The sequence below is a fragment of the Bactrocera neohumeralis genome, chromosome 2 (genome assembly GCF_024586455.1).
Source record: "Bactrocera neohumeralis isolate Rockhampton chromosome 2, APGP_CSIRO_Bneo_wtdbg2-racon-allhic-juicebox.fasta_v2, whole genome shotgun sequence".
Lineage (NCBI taxonomy): Eukaryota > Metazoa > Arthropoda > Insecta > Diptera > Tephritidae > Bactrocera > Bactrocera neohumeralis.
The window spans coordinates 45,179,109-45,206,131 of NC_065919.1; the positions used below are offsets into that span (position 1 = coordinate 45,179,109).

A 27,023-nucleotide genomic window follows, 5' to 3' on the forward strand; every position below is an offset into this window, starting at 1 on the left:
CTTGGCGGTATGACTGATAGAGGATTAAGGAACCCAGTCAACTGTAGAAACGCCCCAACAACAAGTCGCATTAGTAATAACTAAGCTGCGCATGCGCATGAATTTGAGGTTTTATTCCGCTTTTGTGGAGTTAAATTCGGTTTTAGCATTTGATGTTATGGCTATGTGTATGGTTATGTGTAAATGACATTAAGTCACTTAAATTAGATCCGATTTACATTGCCAGCGTAAAGCGAAAATGTTGCTGAAATTCGTTGGCTGAAATGAAATTATGTGCGAACAGAAGTGAAATTTCTTTTGAGGGAATTCATTAAAGAGAGGTGGAAGCATAATAGGAATAAATAGTAGTTTGAAAATAGTTTTCTTAGTTATATGCGGGCGAAGGGAATTTTTGATGCGATTCAAGGAATTTTTGACACACTGGCACACTATTATCAGGAAAGGATTCTCAAAAATTTACCAATATTTTCGGTTGTAAATTGAATAAGAAATGTGATATAGTAATGAAACTTGGAATATGTATTTTTTGGCAAAGAAGGAAGAACACGAACAAGTTCGTAGATGGGCGTAATCGGAGCACTGCCACCTTTACAAAACGCCGCTAAAGGAGAACTTTATAAAGTGTTATAATAACGAGGAACGCGTAACTATGGACACCTGTGGGCTAAATTTTTTTTTTTAAGTGGGCATGGCTCCGTCTTCTAAGAGGTTTAACGTACATATCTCTTAAACTGTTCAAGCCAAATGAGGATAAATCCTGTAAGTCAAGGTGAAAGACTAATTACTGAATAAAAACACATGACTTTACTTGGTAAATGATTATATTTAGCGACAAAACTTAGCGCAACTGCTCGTTGTCTCACAGATGCCTGGTGAAGTTCTGGTATTGTTCCGAATGAAGTATATATACCCTCCGCCTAATAACTTCTTAAAGGATGTTTCAATAAAAATTGATCCAGTTAGCAATATTTTGTCTCGCAACCAAACCTATAAACATCTGACCCACTTTGAAGTGAATTAGTCGTTGCTGATTATGTGCTGACTTCTTGAAACATACATATATAAAATATACCTTAGTGAGAAATCCAATCCAACCATCCAGAATCACACTGTAACTGAATTGTCCTTATTTCTAAGAGTTTTTCTCTTTCAATCCAAATCCGCGCTCACTGTAGCTTTGCGCTTCAATACAGTTCTAATTTTGGACCATCAGATTTGGGTCAGATTTGTAAGCTCGGTCCTAAAAGTCTATCTACGGGCCTTGCAGTCATCGGCGAAAACTTTGATAAAAACTGTATAAAAGTTCCGAAGCCCATATTAATGAATGAATGTATGTTCGACGGTACGTTAAACTGTTAAGCTAACATATTTTTTCTGCCAACTGACATCCGTGCTCTAACTGTATCAACAAAGATATCTGTAATTTTTCTTTGGAAAACTAATTTCATTGCCGCTGACAGCATATCGATAAAGTGTGCATATCTCAATTAAAGAGCACACCATTTATGTCGGTGATATGAACGATTAAATGTTTATGAAGTTGAAGATGACTAATATTTACAAGCAATTTATTTATATACACTCTTGGGATTCCTTAAAATTTTCCCGCAATGAGTTAACACTCAAAAGGCGCTATACACAAATATTTCGAATAATTGGCTCCTTTTGTCACTGCAACAATAAAAACCCAATAAACTATTAAGACAACAATGCGGCAGAAACCATAATTATTTTATTAACAAACACAATGCGAACGACAAGAACGTGGTACACGAAACAAGGCGAAGTAGAAGTTGACCAAGGCTATTCGGTGGCCAATAAAGTAGCAAAAAGGAATCCGCCACAAGCACAACAAGTGGCCAATAAGTGCTGATCAAGCAACACAAAGCGCCACAATAGCCAATAACAGTTTCCATAACGGTGACTTAAGCCAAGTGGTGTGATCTATTCGCTTCGGAATAGTTATCTTCGAGTTTGAACTGGTTTGTACAGAGTGATAGTGACTTACCAAATTTTATTAGTGAAATCAGTAGGATTCAACATACATATGTACGTATGATCGGTAACGTCTCTTATGGAAGCTGAGAGGAGATATAAGCGTATCTTTTAAAGGAGTGTAAAGGCAATTTCAGTATACTGCGGAATCGAAAAAAAAAATCGTGGTGGTCGATTTCTACAAAAATATGTCAAAATGCTCTTGCCTAAGATATAAAGCTAAAGTTTTAAAACTAATTTAGCAAGCAAAAATGTGCTTCGCTCGACCTTGAACTCCATACTAAGGAGTTAGGCCAGCCTGTAGTTATAAGAAAGGGTTTTGTTTTTTAACTGAATATAACTGAGGACCTTCGAGTTAACTTCAGTATAAAGATAATCCGCTAGATAAATTGAAAGCTGGGTCTACAAAACTCTGTCATTCTGGAAAAATGTATCAACTCTAGAGCGGACCAGAGTGAATATGCCACAAATCAATGGAAGCTGGCTGAGAAGCGGAATCGTATTTCTCGATGAGCTCTCTTTGGTGTGGCAATGGATCTTGTGGAATACCATTAACATATTGCTGTTGCTTCCATTTTCCACCAGTGCTGCTTATGCTTAGATCAGTCTTTTGCAGCAACATTAAGTATCACTACCGGGTATTGAGAGCAAAACCTGCTCTTTAATATCTCTTGCTTATGCATGGACTCCAGTTCGCACATGCACACACATGCATCCATGTCCAGATGTGCATATGTTTAGGCCGATATGGTAGCACGTATATATACATATACGAGTATGAGTGTGTATGTGTGCCTCTTGGCGCGTCCATTTGTACCGATCGACATTGCGGTACTTATTTGAGTTCAGCACAATGCGTTTGTTGTTATTGTTGCAATTGCTTTGTTGTAGCGGTTGCCAGGTAGCCTTCCAACGCTTATCGGTAATAAATATATTTAATTTTTTCCATTTTTCACTGCATACTCGCCGTGTGGAAAATAAGAGAATAAGGCAACAGGAATGACAGTGGCAACAACAAACGGTAGTAACTGCAATGGATACAATTAACTGCCACAGAATTGAACAATTGAACAATAGGCCAGTGCCAATGCTACTATTGATCTTGTTGTTGTTGGTTGTTGGTTGCTGTTATTATTATTGTTGTTATTGCTGTTATTATTATTGTTGTTATTGCCGTTGTGTCGACCGTTTTTCCACCTGTTTTCATAAGCTCAACTCACTTTTGTTGTGCCAGTTGTTGTTGTAGCCAAGCCAATCCGCTTCGTTGTTGTTGTTATTATTACTGTTTTCGCATTTTTCTACTCGTTTGCCATTATCATTGCTGTTGCTGCTTTTTCAATATTCTAATTTATTTTCTCTTTTGATTGTATCTCATACCTCGTTTTAGAGCGCGCTGCCTATTGCCTGTCACGTTAGTTTGTTTGTTGTTATTGTAGCTATTGTGGTATCGGATTAACGTTTTTATGGATTATGACCACTTTGCGGCATATTGATTTCACTAATTTTATTGTTATTGTACAAAAAAGCACAAACATTTTACTTAAACACTTTGAGTTGTTGTTGTTACTGATTGTTGTAATATGCATATATATTTGTTTTAACACATGAGTCCCTGCCATAGCAGTTATTATATTCTTTACTCTCACGGACCCGGATTGTGAATCTGCCACTTCTTCTTCTTATTTATAAGCGTAGACTCCGTTTAAGCGGTTTGGCGCCAATGGGATACTCCACGTGTAGCTAGGTCCTACTCCACCTGGTCTTTCCAACGGAAGACCCCGACTCCTCTTCCTTTGCTTTCTCGGAGGGTACTGCCTCGAATACTATCAGAGCTGGTGTGTTTTCATCCATTTGGACGACATGACCTAGCCAGCGTAGCCGCTGTCTCTTAATTCGCCGAACTATGCTAATATTGTCGTATATCTCTTACAGCTGATCTTTCCATCAGCTGCGGTATTCGCCGTTACCATTGCGCAGCAGACCATAAATCTTCCGCAGAACCTTTGGTCCATTTTTCTCCACGAAAATTTAACTGAATATTCTTCAAAGATTATACTATAATAACCTTTGGTGTTTCTAGCGTGGACAAGGTATGCCAACTTTGCCATAATATTTGCAAAATACAGACGAAAACGTCAGAGACTCTATAAAGTATACATAAGTATATATAACTGATCAGCGTACTGTGCGGAGTCGATTAACTATATTCGTCCTTTTGTCTGTATATATACAAACTAGTCCCTCAGTTTTTAAGATATTGCTCTGAATCTTCTCACCAAGCATATAGCCAACATAAAAAAAAAGATTGAAACCAAATTTTATTCAGCGATCTGTTCAGGCTATTTGTATGTAAACAAACAAACTTGCCGAATTTGGGACGAAGAGCATCTTGAAGAGATTCCAGAGCTGCCATTTCATCAAGAAAAAACAACGGTTTAATGTGATTTTTTGAAAAATGATGCTAGTGAGAAGGTAACCGTCAATGTTGATCGTTATCGTGCTATGATAACCGACTATTTGATGCCTGAAATTGAAGCTCATGATCTCGCCGACATTTGGTTTCAACAAGACGCTGCCGCTTCCCACACATCGCATCAATCAATGGATAGATTGAGAGAACACTTATATAATCAAATGATTTCACGCTTTGACTCGGTCGATTGGCCACCAAGATTATTTGAAATCACACCGTAAGACCTTTTCCTGTGGGGATATGTAAAGTCTGAAGTCTATGCGGACACTCTCGCTTAGATTCAGGCACTTGGAGCAACACATCACGCTTGTCATTCGCCAGTTACCTATAGAAATGTTCAAATGAGTCGTTGAAAATCGGACTTAACGGATGGACCATCTGAGACGTCGGTGTGTGTAGAGTTCAAAACGCTAAATCAAAAGACGCTGAAAAATCTAAGCTTATTTCTTGCAGAGGATTATTTTCCCTTTTTTTAAACAGTAAAGTTTAGTTGGAATTGAAATTGGAAATATCAATAGTTTCGAAGAGATCTTCAAACATTGCTTCACAATAATATAATTTTTAAGACACAGCAAGGGTCAATGACCTTTCTGCGCCTCTCTAATTTGCATTGCTAAAATTGAGTTCCTCAGCCAATCACAAATTTTCAGCCAATCTTGTTGTGGAAAGTACACGATCCTGTCCGGCCTGGCACAGCGCATTTCAAATTTCAAATGCGTTCTAGGCCGTATGTTAATCTTCACGCTCATTTTTCACGGACGAATGCCGCCGCAGCGCAACGGTAGATCAAGTTTTGCTTCGACGCTTTTTTATTTCAATAATTTTCGGCCAATTCTACACACAAACGGTGACTAATCCCATGATGAGGCCGATGACGAAGACGTTGCCAGGTGCGAAGTGGGGAGGGGGGGACAGCTAATGTCGGGTCGCTGCTTGCGCATTCTGCTGTCTGTCTGTCTGTCGATGCAGATCGACGGCTATGACAGCAAGCTGTTGCCAAAATCATCTTGGCAGTTCGTGGCGATCGTGATTGCTGCGATCATAAGCTCGCACATGTGTGGGTATGTGTGTATGTGTGAATGTTCATGTTTGTTTAGCAAACGGCGGCGAATGTTGTAAAGTGAACGCTTTGGCGCGTGTTCAACTGGTTTTGACAGTTGGCAACAGATCGCAAGTGATGCTGCATTTCATCATGTCATCGGTGGCATGGACATTGGCAGTTGCATATTGTTGTTGTTGTTAAATGTGGCATGGCTTCTACTATAAATGCATGTATACATGTTGCTGTTGCACGCTGACTTTGGCCTTATCAATAATGCAACACGCGCTCATACAGCCTGTGCCACTTGCCACTTGCCACAAGAGCCCCACTTGCCACAATGGTGGCGCAGGCAGCATAAATTGCGTTCGGATAATAATCGCAGCCAATGTGGTAGTGGCTTATTACTGTTGTCTTTTTGTTGTTGTTGTTGGTTTATTGTATTATGTTGTTGTTGCTACAAGATGCAAGCAAAGCTAGCGACAAATAAACGGAATCGAACGGCAATAGTTAAACAGTTGAATGGTTGAACGGTTATTGAATGGTTCGTTGCCGGAGTTGGTCCGCCAGCCGACTGCTTGGCTGCCCGACGCGCTGGCAGAAGAAGGCCGCAACGGACGCGGCCGAAAGCATTTAAGTAGCAGAAAAGTAGCGCAAGTGATGCCGACACACAAACACATACACACAGCCACACAAGCGCACTTATCGCAAATGCGAGTACGAACTATGCCGCTTACAAAGGCGTTGTTCACACACACACACACACCCATGCACATGCAACCACTCGTATATGGCAAGTATGTAGGCAGATGCCGCCGGAGCAGCAAATGCGCTACAAACTGATAGCTAACGAAAAAGTAACCGGCAATGAAAGAAAGCAGAAAAAACCGTTGTTAAGTTGCCGAGGCTGGGCGCCATTTCAATTGAGATTTATTGCGAAAGGCAATCACAGCAGCTGCAGCTGCAGAAAGCGCCGTTGCTCGCCATCAACCGCTCTTCGTTTGTGTGCGTTTTGCGCTTGCTGCAGGTGCATCTTTTAAAAAAGTCCCGCTTACCAACACGCATTTGGCCATTTGCTGTTATTGATGTTGCTGCCGCTGTTGCCTGCTGTCGCCTGTGCGCCGTGGCACAGCTGTCCGGCCATTGTGGCTGCAATACGATTATTTCGGTAGCTGTTGGAAAAACCATTGAGATGAAAAATTAACTTCATAAGCTGTGGGATTATTACACTCCAGATATTCCACATGCCTGAACTTTGGCGCATCGAGAAATGAGCAACGATGACATTAGTTGGCAAATGTCTGCGTCCTTTCAAAAGCGAGTAGACATTTCGTTAATGCTAAGTGCTTCCTCAATGCTCAAGTGGAAGGCAAATTATTGTGGCGCTGTTGATAAGTCTAAGCGTGTGCATATTTACAACAAAAAATAAAAACATTAACCGTGTTGTCATACCTTTCACAGGTGCATTCATTGCAGCAACCAAATATATCCACTAAATCTGTATCCTGCCAACGGTTAGCATCCAATGAAAAACGCTTCGCTCTCTCTCTAGCTACGTTTGTTGATACAAACAACCTTCAAGTGGAATTCAGTTTTTTTAATGTGGGCCAGTCGTTCTTTCTTTTCGCAATTTGGCGCAAATCCGGGATACCAAGTGCAGCCAGGTCCTTCTCTACCTGATCTCCCCAACGGAGTGTAGGTTTTCTTCTTCCTCTGCTACCACCGGCGCGTACTGATTCGAAAACCTTTTTTGCTGGAGTGTTCTCTTCCATTCGGACAACATGACCAGGCCAGCACAGCCGCAGCCTCTTCATTCGCTGAACTATGTTAGGTTGCCGTATATCTCCTACAGCTCATCGTTTCATTGACTACGGTATTCGCTGTTGCCAATCCACAAAAGCCCATAGATCTTCCGCAAAACCTTTCTCTCGAATACTATCTATGCCGACTCAACAGATATTGTCATTGTCCAAACCTCCACACCATAGCACGATAAGAATAAAGAGGGACTTATAGAGTTTAGTCTTTATTCGTTGACAAATTACTTTACTTCTCAATTGCCTATTCAGTCCGAAGTAGCACCCGTTACCAAGAGTTATTCTGCGCTGGATTTCGAGCCTGAAATTGTGTTGATGCTGGTTCCAAGATAGACGAAATTATATACGACTTCAAAGTTTTGATTGGCAAGAGTGGCGAGTCGCGAATACGATGACTGTTTGATGACAGGAAATATTTCGTCTTGACCTCGTTCATTACCATACCCATTTGTTTCGCTTGTCAAGTGTGTAGAAAGCTGTAAACTCTAATATAAGATTATTCATTCTCTCAATAGCTCTTCAGTCGTATTATTTTCTCCACCAATGGCTTAAAGAAGTCACACGATAGGGCGTCTCATTGTCAGACACCTCACTTGGTATCGAACGACTCGGAGAGGTCCTTCTTGGCCCTGACGGAGCTTTTGGTGTTTCTCAGCGTCAACTTACATAGCAGTAAAAGCTTTGCGGAGATACCAAGTTCAGAAATAGGGCCATAAAGGCAGTTCCTTTACCAGGTGTTGATTTCCCAGGCCTAAATCCGCACTGTTGAGCTCCAATAAGGAGAATTGTGTGAGGATAATTGGCGCAGATTGTGGAGTCCCTTTTTTGTGGTTTGGGCAGATCACACTTAAGTTCCAATGGTCGGGCATGCTTTCATCCGACCACATCTTGCAAAGAGTCTGATACGTGCACCTTGTAAGTTCTGCGCCGCCGTATTTGAATAGCTCGGCCGGTAATCCAGCCGATTTGTTGTTCTTCAGGCGGGTAATTCCTATTCGAACATCATTATAGTCGTGCAAAGGAACAACTTTTCCATCGCCATTCATATGGAAAATCGGGTTCGCCATCTCCAGATGATACACTTTCAGTGCCGTTCAGCAGGCTGGATAAGAGTTCCCTTCATAACTTGAGTATGCTCTGAACATCAGCTACTAGATCACCACTTTAAGTCCTACAAAAGTAGAACTAAATGCGTCAGATACAATACATTTTACATCCATGATGGTATGAGAGGGCTTTAAAGGAGCTGGGGCGAAAAATGGACGATGGGCGTAGCACCGCTCATATTTCTGCGAAAACCCATATCTCAGGACCTATTGGACCGGTATCTACTATCTTTGGTATATGATGTTATACTGACATTTGTATGTTACAGTGTGATAAAACACGAAATCGCGCTACAACCACGTCTACTTCCAAAGCACAATTTTAAATTTTATTTAATTCTTTCATTTTCCACTATAAAAATTAAAAACCAATTGTTATAACCGAATAAAACTTTGCACGAATAGTACCTCTGAGGTCTGCCACCTTCTGACTAAAATTTGCCTAAACCGAACCAAAGCTGTTCAAGCACCTACGTACTGAATATGTAGTCCCAGTGGTTATGGGCGACTTTTTACAAAAAATATCGGTCAATGTGTGAGATATACATACATATAATTGAAATTTGGAGAGAATCCTTTCCAAATATTGATATATGTATGTTTATTTGTGTCGAAAGTGGTTTGAATCGGTTCATCCGTACTTAGCCTTTCCTTACTTGTTATTAAATTTTTTTCTACCTATCCGACCTATTCGAATAGCCTAAGATATATTGATGAAGCTGAAAACATTTCATATTTTTTATAAGATCTATTGAGGTTGATATTTAAACTGGGGAGAATTGTTTAACTGTCAAGTCCAAAGAAGTATTTTTTTAATCCAAAGAAATCTTCTACATCATAAGATTTTCAATGCAAAATCTGTAGATCCAATGTACATAAAAAAACAGTGGTTTCGAAAAGAAATAAATTTAAAGTAGTCCCAGTGGATCTATATTATTTAATTTCCTATTAAGCTCCAGAGGTTAAAATTCCTTAATGAATTAAATTATGACTTCGTGGCAAAACCACCTTAGTTAACTGATGTTCCAGCTAATGCGAAAATTAGATTTCTCACTTCAGCCGGACAACAGCTGATACCGAGTACAAAGTGTTGCCAATTTACTGAATTCGTACACACATACGAGTACATATCTATGCAACGATGTAAGTGAGCGCTGTGTACATACATACATACTCACATAAATATGTATCTCTAAGCACAGCTGATGTGCTGGCTAAACGCTGGCGTGTGGAGATGGCAAACTGGATTTTGGGGCGAAATTTAATTATAATTTTAAAACGGAATCTCCGCTACTGGAGTGGCAGCGCCACCTGTGGCTGCGAATGCCTTTGTGTGCTTACATCGCACTTAATGTTTTTATTGTTGCTCTAAGAGCGGCAATTTTTCGCGCCGCAATGCGCCCACTTGCACATTTCGTGTTGCTCTATTTGCAACGACTTTTTCTCTTGCGTTTCGAGGTAAAACTAGTACCGCGGCTAATATAGCGGTGAGGCTGTATCGAAAGCTTTAGCATAGAGATCACAAAGCAAGAATAAGAAAAAGAAGTCCAAGACATAGGTGTGCGTACTTATTGCGAACAGGAAATCGAGGGTAAAACGGTGAGATAATACGTTGATTATCAGGCTGGCATCTGGTTTTACATGCATAGAATATGCAATTGCTGTTCGCAGCCACGCAGAGACTTAGACACATCGGAAAGCCAACACATCTGGATGTCGAATGATTGGAAACTGTGTTGACGTTGATATACCACAGTGGGTTGCACATGTTCTTAGACAGAACATAATATGAAAGATTGTACGCTTATAAATGAAATATAACTATTTCTAATGCCATCTAAAACAGATTCTAACTTAGACGTCTTTTCGTTCTATGCATTTAGTGTCAAATGTTTAACATTTTGCCAAGTAATAGGTTTTTTAAGTTTTTAAATTGAATTTTTTGAAAGCTGTGAGAAAAACTTCCTCCACAAAGATTGTTACTGGCATTGTTACCCCAAACCGATAAGGACAAGGTGAGTATTGTAGCTAAAACAATCCATATAATAAATATAAAATAGGGAATCTTGTTTAAGCACCTATCTTTCTGAAAATACTTGATTACTGAAAGTAAAAAAAATCGAACATTTCATACTCTTGCACCTTCCAGTTGCAAAACGTCAACATGAGGATCGGAGTCCAAGCAATAATATATATACAAGGTTTGGCCGGAAAGTAATAGGACTGATTTTCTACCGCCGCAACTTTTCTTCGGTGCGGTGCGTGCGCGCACCGACTGTATTTGGTAGAGGGCGTTCCTAGCTAACGAAAGAGCGGTTGGTCAGTTTTCTCCGAGTACAAACATTTTTGCGCGACGTGTTTCTGTGAGTGGTGCAAGCCGAAAATGCAGCATTCGTTAGAGTAGAAGCACGCGATTAAATTCTGTGTGAAACTCGGCAAATCTGCGACAGAGACGTTTGAAATGACCAAGCAGGCTTACCCGGATATTGCTTTACTAAAAAGTGGTGTGTTTCGGTGGCACCAGACCTTTTTGGAGAGCCGGGAGGAGATCGCCGTTGAATGACTACACACATATTGTGATTTTACTTTACTAAAGTTCTTTAAAACAGATGTAAATATTTTAATTCTCTTCAATTAATAAAAATGTGCCACTGTTTCTCCTAATACAACCCACTGAATGCTAGGAGCACAACAATTGCGGTGTACATTTCAACTGATGACGAATGAATTCCCCCAACTTGATCGCTATAATTTTCCACGACTGCAACTGTAACTGTCACTACAACAATTTTATGCGCTAGGAAGTAAACCGCCGCCACTTGATTGACAGTGTGTTGCATGTGGCAGGCAATGGAGCAGTTAGCCGAGCTGGGCGGGCGTTGTAACAGCAGCAACGCACCGTTGTTTTCCGCTTTTCGCATTCCTTATTTTGCATTTGAAATGCACTAAATTTCCACTATTTACTCGCTCGACACAAATCGGCGGGAATATAGTGAGGACTTGATGCCGACGAGTGACAGGAGTGATTTTAGCGTCTACCATACGCTCATACGCCGGTAAAGACGTTGCAGTGGTAGCAGATACAAAGCAATTTGAAAATCGCCACGCCAGGCTTAAGTGAGTATTGGAATGCTATGTGGACTTACTGCTTATAAACAGGGTGTTCCATAAAATGGTTTCTTTTCAATCATATAATAATATAGGGCACAATTGTTCTCTAGTCAAAGTGTCATTTGTATATTTGCGAATAACTGTGGACTCATCCAAAGCTTATCGGATTGTTTGCGGAATTATTCCGACAACTCTGTGTCGTTGAGATAGAAAGAAAGAGAATATTTATATTTAATATATGGGGATTGAAATTATTCAACGGGTTCAACGGTCCTATAAAACCTGCTTGTAGATCATGTAAAGATATGATATGGTCCACAAGCAAAGCATCCTTAAAGAGTGGTTGACACAGATCTCGAAGAATGAATTACTTGGCATTTTCCCTGAAATGTCGATAGAAATACAATACCAATCAGCGCTTTGTAGGTAAAGTAAGACTTTGAACGATCTTTGATTTCAGTAAGAAAAGAGAACATACCATTAAACTCAATCTCTTGACAAGTTCACTAAACCTTTTATAAGTCATTTCTGCGCTGTCCATAGGTCAACTCAGAGCTGGAACGTGCCACAAGTCCATTACTGTTCATTTTTTGGAAGTTTTCAGATATTTGTTTGGTATGTCAATGAATTTTAAGCTGAATCATAGAGAGTCGTGGAAAATATCCCGTTCTGAACCGGCTGAAGCCTGGGCATTCGAAAGATAATGTTTCACGTCTGATCGTCCACCGCCCATGCTATGCATTCCGCCAAATCCACTGTTCCAATATTTTTAAGATGGAGTCTATGAGATAGATGGCATGTGATGACTTCTGTAAAGTTACTAAGTTCTCTCTTGCTTTAAAGTAGAAGCCTTTTGGTCTGCCCACCATCAACACTACCCGAAAGTAACTTTGCAGGTTAAACTATTTTGCTAGTGTTCTAAGACCTGAGGTGTTTCTCTAAGGTCCGTGGTTTCAAGACGTTAGTGATTATAAGATTATCTCCGTGATCTTGAAAAACTGACTTACAGGTTTCCGTACTGTAAAGCTACTCGAGGCAGTCTCTTAACCGCAATTATTCTGCAAAACATGCTGGGCTTCTGTAATAAAGCTGTGACAAACTGAAAAAGCATTGACTCTTGCTACTTTTATATTCTGAGCAGCATATATTAAATTTGCCACGAAGTTTGTAACACCCAGAAGGAAATGTACGAGACATGTCCGTTTGCCTGTCTGTGTGTATGTAAGCGAAGTAGTCCCTTAGTTTTTGCGACATCCCTCTGATATTTTGCATACGTCCTTTCCCTCCAAGACGCTGCTCCTTTACCTAAGCCGAAATCGGACCACTATAACATATAGTATAGCTGTCGTACAAACTGAATAATCGGAATCTTCTCTGTTTGCGAAGTTCGTTATAGACTCATTGCACGGAACTTAAAGAGAACTTCTTTAAATAAAAAAAACCTATAAACCACCCTGTACATACATATGTATATATGTGCGGTAATTGCGAATACAAATGACTAAAGGGGCGAGTAAACTAATTTTCTTCCTCTCCTGCCACTCTCAGGTCACTTCCACGCAAATTCTAACTTATCGCCTGCAACGCGGTGGCAAGTGGCAGCAATCAGAGAAAAGAAAAGAATTTGCCACATACTATACATATGTATATGTATGTATGTGTGTGTGTGTGTGTGTAAGCATGTGTGCAGAGCTATTACGCTAGATAATTTTATTCAAACATGTAATTGAGAAAAGTGCTCTTCTAATTCCAATTGAAACGGTAGCTTCGAGGCGCAACGGTAGGACACGCTAAGTATTGGATGCAGTAGCAAACCAGTGCACAAATGACAACAACAACAACGCCAACACCAAAGTGACATAGTGTTTGAGGTCGCCATTGTAATTGTAATCGCTTCATTCTTGGGACTGCAGGGCAATGGTGGCCCACAGAGGCGCAAAAGAAGCAGCCGGAGACGAAGGGGACGCAGAAAGCAAAGCAACGCATACTCTAATAGCGGGCACGAGCTGCAGCAGGGTGTGGCAATTTGCGCTGACAAACGGAACAACATAAGTGGCGGCCAATTTGGAGCTGGAGCGAACGAAAAGCCTGCGCGGACGGACAATGGCACTGTGCGGACTGGCTTGGAATGCAGGCGTTAAAATATGCGCCGAAGCACACACACACGCACTCTAACATGCTCGGGTTTTCGCGCTTATTTGCCGGAATCGCTTCCAGCTGAAGGCAATTCGATCGCGCCATTTGACAACTGGACCAACGGTTAAATGCTCGAATAGTTTTGTAAGCGCGCTGTTCGGCCTGGCGTTACCGGGGGACAATGCAGCGCTCGGGCGATAAGCGCGAATTGCAGTTGCGAAAACAATAGAGATATGTACATATGTATGTATGCGCGTGTGTATGTGGATGCAAGGGGGTGTGTGTGTGTGACAGCTGGCCGAGCAAACAACTCGAGTTGACATTATTAGCGTCATTAATAGCCGGCGCTTGCCAGCTGTCGATTTAAACGTTAATTATGTTGTTGTGGTTGTTCAGTTTTGTGTACTGACTTATTGTTGTTGCTGCGCCGTATTGTTTCAAGTTTCAAGTAGTAATTTGATATGTCACTTGGCAATGCTGTAAAGTTACACAGCTCTGGCTCCAAGCCATGCTTATGAGAAAGTACATATGTATATATATGGTTTTGGCGAAATTTGAGTTAACTCGAAAAAGCCAGTAAGGTTTAGTAATGCTTTGAATCCCTAAGTATAGTCAACTAAAATGCAAAATGACGTGAAATCACTTTTCATAAATTCACAGGCGAAGGAAAAACGATATAATAGAGACCACTAAAATGGCTAAATATTGGTTAAATATGTATATCTGACAACGGCAGCTGAAAATTTTGTGCTAAATGTACCATTTATAATATGATGTAGTGTATCGTTAGCAATAAAACACTCAATCTCGACTTTTTTGATGATACGTTGTTTTGCATTTTAGGTGACGATATGTACATATATTAGAGTGATTCAAAGAAAAAAAATTTTTTTTTTCGATTGGTACTCGGAAAAATTATTATCAATGATGAAACTCACAGTTTTGTAGGAAATTTACTGCTCTATAAAAATGGTCTTATATGATTTTTCGATTAAGTTAAGCGTTTACGAGATATTCATCGTCAAACATCAATGCATATTAGGGTGGATCAAAAAGAATTTTTTTTTTCGTTTGGTACTCTGAAAAATAGGTTCCTAGACACCTCTAAAAAAGCCTCTCCAAAAATCTATTCATAATAATTTTTTTTCATTGAGTTATAAAATTCATAAGAAATAAAAAATTTTCCCAAAAATAATCAAACTTTAACTGTTAATATCTTTTGAACGTTTGGGTTTACGAAAAAATCTTAATAGACCTTTTTTGTAGAGCATTCAATTTCCTACAAAATCTTAGGAACAAGATATTTTTTCAAGTAATTGGAAGCGAGATATAACTTTTTCTATCTGATAATAAGAAAGAATAGAAAACTGTATGTAGGAGGACCTTCCCGTTACATTTAAAAACTCATTTTTGGAGAGGCTTTTTTAGAGGTGTCTAGGAACCTATTTTTCCGAGTACCAAACGAAAAAAAAATTTTTTTTTTTGAATCACTCTAATGTGTATATTATATGTTTCTTTTTTCATTAAGGGGGTATTCTGGTCTAGAAATTTAAAAAAATCGAAATTTTTTTTATATTTTCAAAGTTTAACTATTTAAGAATATGTATAGAAGAGGATTTTTCAAACTTCAAATTATTTTCAGAGATATAGGCATTTTTATGACCCGGCACCCAAACTGATTCGGCCGGAACTAATCGAACAAAAGACTTTACGCGAAACTTTAAACGCGTTTTTCTCAAAACTGACTTTTTCAGAACGATACCCACGATTTCTCAGGTTCTACTGGACCGATTTACTTGAAATTTTTATAGAGTCTTCTTTATAGGCTTGTCTATGGTTGGAACTAGCCCCATCCCCAAATTTTTATTTTCATTATTTTTAAAGAATTCGAAATAGTCAGAAAAAGTAATCCAAAAAATTTTTTTCTTTTCAGCAGTCGCCATTTTGTGAAAAAAATTTTTTCCCACTTTTCCGTAGTTCCGGCCATTGCGACATTATTCTAGATTAATAATCTTTTTTGTTTGGTTTCTGATAACTAGGAGGGTTGAAATCATGGGTATGGTCACGTGGAAATTTTTAGAGACCCCCCACTTCGTCAGCTCATAATTTTTAAAATTTTTTACTTTTTTTAGTTTTCAATTTTTTTATGTACTCTTCTAAAATTAACATATAACTAATAAAAAAATGGACACTAAAAATATTAATTGCCTTTTTTTACGCCACTTTTAAAATTACCTGAAATTCATGCTTCTAGACCAGAATACCCCCTTAACTACCCAACTAAGTTCGCTTGCAGACAAACTCTCATCAGCGGGTGCAACCTTTCTAATGTGACCGGAAACAAAAGCGACATGTCATGTGAAGTCATGCTGAATTTAGTTTGAATTAGAGATTGATAAACATATGTATAATCAAGGACGAAACGCGGTTGAAATATATATTCGAACTTTTCTATAAAATTTTTGCGTCATAATTGGTGTGTTGCTTTAAAACAGGCCTCGGTCTGGGCGAAAACCGCTTCATTGTCGCTAAATTTCTTAGCGGCATGCATTCTCTTAAGATTTGTGAAGAGGGGAAAATCGGTAGGATATTTCTACCGCGCTGATTTTCACCGGCTTCGGATCATATCTACAGAACCTAGCAAACTACTTAGGAATGGTTGTTTCACCTGACAGAGAGTCCCGAACTTAATGTTAAATATAGGGAATTAGTTTGATAATACTAAATTTTAAGAATATTTGACACCATAACTGCTTTTGAAAACTAATAAGAAACCCCTAAAAATAGGTCAGTGGGGTAAAACTTACCGTTCAATAAACAGTAAGTACCATGCATTTGTAGTATAGATTCGAAGTCACTTGTGCCATTTAACACTTAACAGTTCAACTAAAGTCCCCAATCTGGCACATAGATGGCGCTACTAGAATTAAATCCATAAGATTTTTGGTTAGCCCTAACTTTTAAAAGGCGCGAATATAAACTTGACAACTGTCGGACCATTAATTTATAGATTATAGCATTTTGAGTGAAACGACATTTGTAACTGTGAAAAAAATGGATAAATCGACAGGGATTATTACAAAGCGTTATTGGACCGTTTGAAGAACGATATCGCCGAAAAACGTTCGCAATTGAAGTAAAAGATAGTGATGTTTCACCAAGACAATGCACCGTTGCTCAAGTCAGAGACAACGATGGCAAAAATTCCAGAATTGGTATTCGAATTGCTTCCGTATTCTCCAGATCTGGCCCCCAGTGACTATTTCCTGTTCTCAGTTCTCAAAGGAATGCTAGCTGGGATGAAATGTTCGTCAAATGAAGAGGTGATCGCCGAAACTAAGGCCTATTTTGAAGCAAAGCAGAAATCGTACTACAAAAATGGTATCGAAAAGTTGGAAGACCGAATCAATGTATCACCCTTTTGATTAAAAAAAAGAGTTTTGACAAAAAATATATTTTACTATGGTAGGTTGGGGGTTTTTGAAACACCTGTTAGAAGCCGCCTAATACTCTCAAGGAAATCTAGAAATAGATTAAGATACGAAAGGAGTGGGAGCAGGAACATTTTATAACGAGCTTCTAGCTATTTTCATTGGTTATTGAAGAGTTCATACGATTAGCTGTGCATCAACAACTAATGATGAATGAAACTCAGTGACTTCATCTGGTGAGGAATTCATAAATATATCCGATATTGAAGGTATACGGTAGCTGTTAGTGCTTAGAAGAAAATAAATAGATATTTTCAGCCAGGCAAATACTAAAAGCCGAAGCTTGTTGGAAAAACGGAAAGCAACTAATAGCGCACCAGATTAATGGACTATAACAAAGTTACATAAGTATAATGAATACTGTATATTATATTACTATTATAATTATAAAAGCTTGTTGTAATTACAAAATGCTGACCTGGATACATTTTTAAAGAGCTTCTGGGCGGATTCGCACGATATTAGCCAACCCTTTCATAGCTCTTGAATGATTGCGAATAATTTGTAAAGTTTTGTTTACTAGTGGATATTGGTTGATATTGGTTGATATAAGTTACAGCGTAATACTTTTAAACAAAAAAAGACATTATTATCATATCCTCAGAAGCCATTGAATGCTTGTGAAAGTGTGAAGACACCGCACTGTCACTTTTTCGCACACATCTTCACATATTTTAATATATAATACCAACTATTATTCCCTTCGCCACTCACCTGCGCTGCGCCGTCTCCTTCAACTGCCGGCAAGCAGCGGCACGAGCATAGCCGAATATGTAAGCTGCCACACAAATCACTTTGCAAACACTTTGTGCACAGTTAACTGTTTTTATTATCCTTTATTGCACACCAATTCCCCGGCAGCCAAACACGAGGATATCAATTAGCCCATTAGCAGAGCAACAAATGTGATTTCATAACAAATAAAAACAGTTATTTAGCATCAAGTTGAGTTTGGGCGTTCAGCACTTGGCTGGTTTTGCACGAACTGCCTCAAAATAGCATTCGCAAGGGTCATTTTTGTTCGAGCGATTTTTGTTTTCACTTCTTATCGCTGTTTCTTGTTTTCTTTGCGAAAAATGTGGAACGCCTGAGTGAAACTTTGACAATGTGTTGCTATTGGCAACAACGACATACACCGACGTGCCTACAAACGAGGGATACTTCTTCAAATTAGTTGGTTGCTTTTGGCGAAAAGCGAACGCAACAAATATGGTTTGTTGTTGCAGTGACTTTGGCGTTTGTTATTTCCAATTTGTTATTGTTGCTAGTGGACAAACGAAAGCGAAGCTGATAAGAACAACATTGCTCGAATTCGCCGCAATAACGGCACACTCATACTTGCATACTTAATAAACACTTGCTGCTCAAGTGACAGCTGAACTGACACGTGCCGCATTAACAGGTTGCTCTCATCAGCTGTGCCGAGCAGCTGATAGTTACCGTTAATTTAATGCTTCGGCACGATTTGTAGGCGCTCAAGCATATCGTGCTCGTTGAGGGTGGTATAATATGTTGAATAAATGAATGTCGAGGAAAACAGCTATGTACATGCATACATACATATCACACACACGGCGCATGATGAATTAGATATCTAGTAAATCTGTTAAAATAATCGAAAATCCACGTTTCTCAATCATATATTTATATTGATATCGACTAATGAGACATTAGTAGTTAGTAGAATCTAAAGAGTTAATCATTCTTTTTACGAAATTCAATATTATAATATTCGAATTTGGTTGGAATATAATGGGCTTATAACTATGTACATATGTACATATATTCGAATGCTGTTTTTCTTTAAAATTTGAAAGTTTATTCCAAAAAAAGCATAAGAACAGTATTATTTAATGAATTGATTCTCTGAAACTAACTTTCTGTCCATTTTCGGATTCCATTTAAAAAGTGCTAAGTGGATCTGATGTGAACTGTATTCCAGTGAGGGGTTCTGCGTCGACCGGAAAAATGGTAGAACAGAAGTGGCCGCCGTTGTTTTCCAAATATATACCGATTTAATCGGTCTTGCAACATGAAGCCGAATATTGCCATGGTAGAAAATGATTTCCTAGTGAATTCTGGGCATTTTTCGGCAATCGCTCACCTCAATTTAAGGGGTTATATACAGTTACGATTTTCAAAAAATCGATTTTTTTAAATATATATATATCTTAATATATATATATATCTTAGTATACACACACAAAATTTCAAGTGGATCCGACGAATATTTTCGAAGTTAAAGACCCATTAGTGAAGGCGCGCCGACTACATGTGAAGTGCTTTTTCTCGAAACGGTGTTTTCAAAGTCGGTGAGCAAGATTTCTTACGGCTTAACCGATCGGTCTGAAATTTTTACACAAGCTTCTTAACTATATTTTTTTGTAATTAATCGAAGGATTTGCTCATCCAATGAAAATTTCTTATTTTTATAAACAATTAAAACCCGAATTTTGATCGAAAATCGAAGCTTTTGCTTTGAGTAGCCGCCATTTTTTGCTAATTCCTTCGATCAATCACTAGATTATTTATTATATTAATGAACTTTATTTGGTTTTTGCATTTTAGATGATCCAGTCCAGAGATATCGTGCTCACCGCAAGAGGCCTTTTTTTTGCGGACCTCTGCAAAATTGGCAATATCAACGTTCCCGATAATTATTTTTGGCAATAAAAATATGTGAACATAGTATAAGGTTGTGATAATATACCTGCCAAGTTTCAAATCAATAAACTGAATAGTTTGCTTTGAAAAAATTCTTGAAAAATGCCCTTTTTCGACATCCTAACTGTATGTAACCCCTTAATAAGTTGTTGTCGATGGCATTTCCAATTAATGGTATTAGGTTCTAGAAGCTCATAATACAGCACGCCCTTCTGATCCCACTAAATACGGAACATTATTTTAGCCTCATGGATATCCGACTTTGCAGTTAATTTGACCTATTTTTGCGTTCAGGCTTGTCGTAATTCATTAGTTTTTCAAAATCCGTCAGAATCCATTGCAAAAATGACTTATTTTTGTAGTCTTGAAGCAGCATTTCCGAGCAGCAAAATTCTCTTTCAATTGCTTTGGAATGTAGCCGCCAGCTTATAAGAGTTTTGAAATGGTTGCTTGAGGGACTCCCAAATATTCTAAGAGCTTTAATGGTATTTTGATAAAACTTTCTTCGGGTAACACTTTCAGTTTTTCATCTTCATACTTTTTTAGCAGCTTAGAACATTCTTCGTCTTCCAAACTAACAACACGTATTTTAAGTCATGCAAACTACTTTCATCATGCCATGTTCACCATGAACTTCCACCAGAATATGATGACTTTCGGCTGAGTTTTTATCAATATTGGATTGATGAAGAAGAACTCCCCGCAAATAAACATTTTTTAAGCATAAAGTTCGACATATTTGACTGAAAAAAATTTTGTTTATGCTTTTAATGACATAAACTCAAAAAATCGAACAAAGGTAATTGCTCTCTAAAGCATATTCGGAATATTAGATCAATGGAATATTAATCAAGATATGCCATATAAATCGAACAAGTATAGTTATACACCCAAAAAATAAAAGTACTGTAAGCGAATGCAAAACAATCTGCGGCTCAATACCAAAACTTTACCAGGAAAACTCATCCTATGATAATGTCGTCCCTAGGTTAGGTTAAGTTTCTTGACTGACTCTCGTTGCACAGATAATGGAGATCCTACAAGTACAGTTGCAAAATGCTCGCATGTGATTACAAAAAAGCTAAATATATATTAAGAGATCCTCATGCATCGACCAGCGTTTAGCGTCTTTAACAAATCTAATGGCTTACGAGATGTTTTAACCTTAAAAACCGAAAGTGTCAAGATGTTTCAAACGATTGGCGTCCAAAAAAAAAAAAAATTGCCTAACCGCAGTCTGCCAATTGCTGATTGTTGATTAGTGATCTTTAAGCTTTTCTGGGTGAGTCATTTTACACTAGATCATAAAAGTACATCTGTGCTCTCACCCACTTCCAGTCTCATGATATTAGGGAAAAAGTACCTGTTTTAAAAAGTGTATCGCATCGACAGTGTTCAGTGTTCCACAATGGCTTGTTTTCTCTTTTTTCTGTAAATTTAGTAAACATCTTGAAAAGATCTCTGAATTAAAGATGTAAGTAAATGATCCGGGTTTTAAAAAAAATTCTCAATCAGAAGGATTTAACATATTGATTCAAAAAGGGGCTTAAATGTCGAAAATGTTTCGGGTTGATGAACGATTGTAGAATTACAGCCTTCCCAGTTGAAAAAAATAGTTTTGAGAATATGCATATGAAGATACTTCTCAATGACAGCATAAAAATTATTTCCTTATACTATATACAACAAAAAAAATTGTGTAATAATTCCTCAGGGAGGATATTTCATTATATAAATCCTTACTAAACTTTAAACACCTCACCTGATCATTTCTTCAATTTTAGGATTTAGTGAGAGGCACAAAAAATGAGAAAAAAAGTATTTTTTTCTATTAAATCTTATATTTTTTGAATAGTAAAAGGCATTCTTATAGAATGTCGCAATTGGCTTGAAGTCACGAAAATTTCAAAAAAAAAAAAATTTATTTCCAAAGTTATAGTTGTTTGTGTTGACCCAGCTCCAAAAAATCAACAGCTAATTGGTCTTAAACAATCGAAATTTTTGAAAGAACAAAAATCCTTCGATCAGGGTTTATTATGTATTCTAAAAGCGGTAAAAATTTCATTAAAATCTACTTAGCGAGTTTTTCGAGTTACAGTTGTCACCAGTTCAAAAAACATAGTTTTGAGAAAAACGCGTTTAAAGTTTCCGCGAGCGCGTTGAAGTGCCCGAGCTCTCTTTGTTATTTGTCGAATAACTCAGAAACTAATTATCGGATCAACGTAAATTTTCAGAAAATATTTTTGATATTGCACTTAAATTTCACGAAAATGCAAAAAAAAAAAAAATTTGAAAATTCTAACGACCCCTTGTAAGCTTTTCTTATGGAATATAATATCAAGGTGACGTAATTTTAATACCCAGATTATTTATGAATGAAACCAAAAACTGAATTAAAGAAAAAATGTTTCATTAATATTTTTAACAGATATATATAATTTTAGCCTTTACAACATTAAAAAGTGATCTTTGTATATTGGCTGACACTCATAACTTACCCTTGTTTTGGCACTACATCAGCACTACATTTGAATCTAAAGAGGACATGCATATATAAATCAGCTAATTTCTGCATATTGACAAAGCACCACACACCCTAATGAAACCATAAATTGTTCTCTTCTGTATATTTGCATATGAATTACCTCAGCAAATCGTTATTCAACGGCTGATAGCGGCACAAGCACACACCGCCGTAGGAGTTGTCAAAAACAGCTGTTTCGAAGCGAAATCGCAGTCATAAAGACTCAATGTATATTTCATTATGCCTTTTGCCGGCACTTCGTTTGAGCTCAATTCGGCATTTGAGCATAAAATTAGCCATTGAGCTTTCGGCTACTTCCAGCGAGCTTTTTGCTTTTGCCCACTTTCGCATGCCGGCCCAGGAGCTTTGCTGACTGGCGCCAGGCATAATATTCATGTTTCTATTACAGACAATAACAAAAGCAACAATACGGTTGTTTTCGAATGCTAACCGGCACGAAATACATACATACATACATATATATACATCTACAGCAATAAAGCAACGATTGACGTACAAGTGTAAAGAGCTGACAGGTGAAAACTGGCTGGCTATTTGCGGCAATACAGAGCTAACTGTAACTGTGACAGTTGAAGGCCATCAAAGGTACCGTGTTGGCATTTGACCGCTGAAGCGGCTCAAACGCAACCCCTGCATGCTTGAAGGCGTCTCTGGCGGCAGCGCCGGCGCTATTTATGTGAATCTGGTGCAAAATGCCTAAACTGGTAACGCACTAACGCCCACCGAAGGCCCCCAAACGACTGCCAACTCGGTGTGAGCCCCTGCTATGTTGGACTGTGGGTGCGTCTTGTAAATTACTAAATCGGCTTATAATTCTACAACAAAATCGCAAAGAGTCGGCGGCGCCGTTGTGCGGACATTCGCGCAAAGTATTAGTAATAATCGCCTGGCCGATTGGAGGCGTCGGCAGACGCGTATGGTTGTCATGTGTGTGTTGCAATTTTTTTACCGTTTTTTGTCGCCGCATAGCACAGTAAATGTTGTGGAAAATGTAAAGCAGGTAATAATTAGATTAGAAAATTTTTCGTCGTTGACTTATTTTACTTTTATGACATTTTGTATGGCTATTTTTGTGTTTTTTTTTCTGCTGTTATGCCAATGTCACATGCCTTGCAGTTTATACATATGTATATCGGTATATATGTAGTTGTGTTTGTGCGTTGTGATGAGCGTGAATGGTTTACTGGCGCAATTGAAAGCAGTTCACTGCGGTCGACGCATACTTTTAGGGGTTAACATGTTGTGGTAGCTTTAATGCCGCAAAGTATGCAACAATGTTGTCTTTAAATTGTGTTGGACGAGATTTTTGTATAGCAACTGTTGAATGGCCCTGTAGGAAATCATGCCGAAAAATTATGCTAATGAATACCTAATTTTTCAAAGAAAATATAAAATTTTTTTTTAAATGTAATCATTTTATGAATGTATTTATTTTATAAAAATAGTGTTTTATACCCTGAACAGGATCTATTAAGTTTGCTACGAAGCTTCAAATACACAAAAGCAAACGTTGGAGGCCCTATAAAATGTATATGTGTATATTAGGGTGTTTTCTTTTTTTTGAACTATTAATTTTTTTCAGTTCCGTCACGAAATTTCCTTGGAAATACCCTAAAAAATATTCCCTGAAAATTTTACCCCTTAATAATATATTAACATTAAGAACTGGACCAAGGCCTGTAAAAATTTTCCATAGAAAATACACTACAATAGTGAGTTTTTATCTTTAAATTCCTACAGATCAAAGGCATTTTATGGCATCGCTTTGCCTTTAGACGCATATTTCTCAGAATTGTTCACTCTACAAAAGTGTCCAGTCTAACAAAGTCGTAACTCACACCGGCGAGGTAGTACGGGGCTCTAAACCCGATTTTTCTAAGAATTTCGCATTTTTTTGTACATATCTCGTAAATGACAGGAGTTATAGAAAAAATGTACACGACAAATGTGTAGGAAATTTTATTTGCTATAAAAAGGTTTGAGGTCAAAATGGCTATCATTAATACTTCTCGGATTATTGTCTAAGACACACTACAATCTCTGAACTTGTTGTTCAGATTGGACCACTATAGGATATACCTGTCATTCCACCTGATACTGAACGATCAAGAGAAATATTTTTTTCTTAGTAAAAAGTAAAGTTTCTTTGCATTCAAACTGTGAGCCGGTTACTTTTTCAGATTATACGTCGTCCTGCCTTAACACATTCAGACTGTTATAAAAATGTTATAGGTCCTGTTTAATATGGTTAATTTTAGTTAAAAATGCAAATATTAAATGAGCAATGTACTAAATCTTATTCGAAAAAGCAACCTTTTGCTTTTATTATACATTAGCCCTAAAACGATTCGTCCATCGCCGCAATTGATCAGGCACAGTTTTAGTGGTGTGCGCGCATTTCGAAAAAGAGATTTGTTGAGACTCCCAATTTTCTGTTGGGTACTCGTTAGTCCATGTTCTCCATCTCTGACCACAAACTGTAGTAATTTTGTTGTCTTCAAAGTTTTTGTCTATTAAAAAATTCTTCAAGAGCGAACATTTTTTTCAGCTGTAAAAAGGAACATCTGTTGAACCTAACTTGCTTTAAAAGGGTTGTCAGAAGATGCCCAGATGACAGAATGTAAGCTTTCATATGGAGATCATCTAGTATAAGTTCTGACATTGATCTCCTCTTTATACATATTTCCCTTAACACAATTTTATGCTTTCTTAGGAGATTTCAATGATTTATTCCTTCGACTTGTTCGACTTTTAACATATGTAAATAGCCTAGAGTACTTCTGGAAATGTTGGATTATCTTTATCAACTGTTAATAGTCGGCTTGAACACGAAAAGCGAGGATCAATAACGAAGCTAAATTATCTTCATTTGCCAATTAATTACCAACTCCGAGCAACTATTTTTACTCGCTTGCAACCTGTTGCTACGGAGTATTACAGTCTTGTTCACTTAACGGTTGTACGTATCACCTTAAACTAATCGAGATAGATATAAGGCTATATACATACATATAAATATATAAATGGTCAGAATGACGAGAAAAATTGAAATCCGGTTGACTGTCTGTCTGCCCGTTGATCCGTCCGTGCAAGTTGTAACTTGACTAAAAACTGCGGTATCTTGATGAAACTTGGTATGCAGGTTCCTTTGTACAAACGTAATTAATATAAAAAAGAAAAATTTTTTAAAATAATTTTTTTCCAAAAAGTATCCCAAATTTTTTCCAAAAATTTCCAAAAAAAAAAAATTTTAAAATTTTGAAAAAAAGGGGCCCCCCTTTTTTTTTTACCCAAAAAAAAATTTTTTAAAAAAAAAAAAAATTTTTTGGAAAAAATTTTTTTTTAAAAAAAAACCCGGGTTTTGGTTTTCCCCCAAAATTTTAAAAAACCTTTTTTTTTCCCTTTTTTTTTAAAAAAAATTTTGGGGGTTTTTTTAAAAAAAAAAACCAAAAAAAAAAAATTTTTTTTTTTTTTTTTAAAAACCAAATTTTGGGTTTTTAAAAGGGGGGGTTTTTTTTAATTTTTTCTTTCCCCTATAAATTTTTTTTTAAAAAATTTTTTTGGGGGAAAAAAAAAAAGGACCCTTTTTTTAAATTAAAATTTTTTTTTGGGAAAAATTTTTCCCCTTTTTTTTTGGAAAAAAAAATTTTTTTTTTTGTTTTTCAAAATTTTTTTAAAAAAAACCAAAAAAGGAAAAAAATTGAAAAAAAATTTTTGGGGGCGGGTTTTTTTTTAAATTTTTGGGGGGGGTTTTTTTTTTAAAAAAGGGGGTTCCCCCAAAAAAAAAAAGGGTTTAAAAAAAAGGGGAAAAAATTTTTTTTAAAAAAAAAAATTTTTTTTCCTTTAAAAAAAATTTTTTTTTTTTTTCCCCAAAAATTGGTAAAAAAAAGGGGTTTTTTTTTAAAAAATTTTTGGGTTTTTTTTAAAAAATTTTTTTTTTTTTGGGAAAAGGGGAAAAAAAAAAATTCTTTTTTTTGGGGTATTTAAAAAAAAAAATTTTTTTAAAAAAATTTTTTTTAAAATTTCCCCATTTAACCCTTTTAATTTTTGGGGCTAAAACCCCCAAAAAAAAAAAAAGGCCCCTTTTTTTTTTTTTTTAAAAAATTTTTAAAAAAAGTGGGGGTGTTGGAAAATTTTGTTTTAATAAATTTTTTTTTTTTTTAAAAAAAAAAAATAAAAAAAAAAATAAAAAAAAATTTATAAAATTTTTTTTTAAAAAAAAAAAAAAAAAAAAAATTTTTCCCCTTTTTGGGGAATTTTGGGGGGGGGCCCCCAAAACCCCCCTTTTTAAAAATTTTTTTTCCCCCCCCCAAAAAAAAATTTTTTAAAAAAAATTTTTTTTCCTTTTTTAAAAAAAAAAAAAGGGGGGAAAAAAAATTTTCCCCAAAAAAAAGGGGGGTTTAAATTTTTTTTGGTTTTTCCCCCCAAAAAAAAACCTTTTTAAAAATTTAAAAAAAAAAATTTAAACCCCCCCCCAAAAAAAAAAAAAAAAACCCGTTTTCCCCCTTTTTGGGGTTTTGGAAAAAAAATTTTTAAAAAATTTTTTTTAAAAAAAAAAAAAAAAAAAAACCAAAAAAATTTTAAATTTTTTTTAAAAATTTAAAATTTTTTCTAATTTTTAAAAAATTTTTTTTTTTGGAAAAAAA

The 27,023-nt window shown here is 37.0% G+C and overlaps 1 protein-coding gene across 8 annotated transcripts in view; it reads right to left on the reverse strand.

Moving 5' to 3' along the window:
• LOC126753090 (sex determination protein fruitless) overlaps positions 1 to 27,023 on the reverse strand; it is a 456,704-nt gene that overhangs the window by 302,493 nt on the left and 127,188 nt on the right. Inside the window, exon 1 of one of the 8 annotated variants that reach the window (XM_050464250.1) lies at positions 17,883 to 18,173. The exons of 6 other annotated variants lie outside the window; for them this stretch is intronic. The gene's annotated coding sequence lies outside the window, so the exon portion shown is untranslated. Of the gene's footprint in view, positions 1 to 17,882; positions 18,174 to 27,023 lie in introns of those variants that run through there. One more of the 8 variants, XM_050464259.1, reaches the window with a different exon arrangement.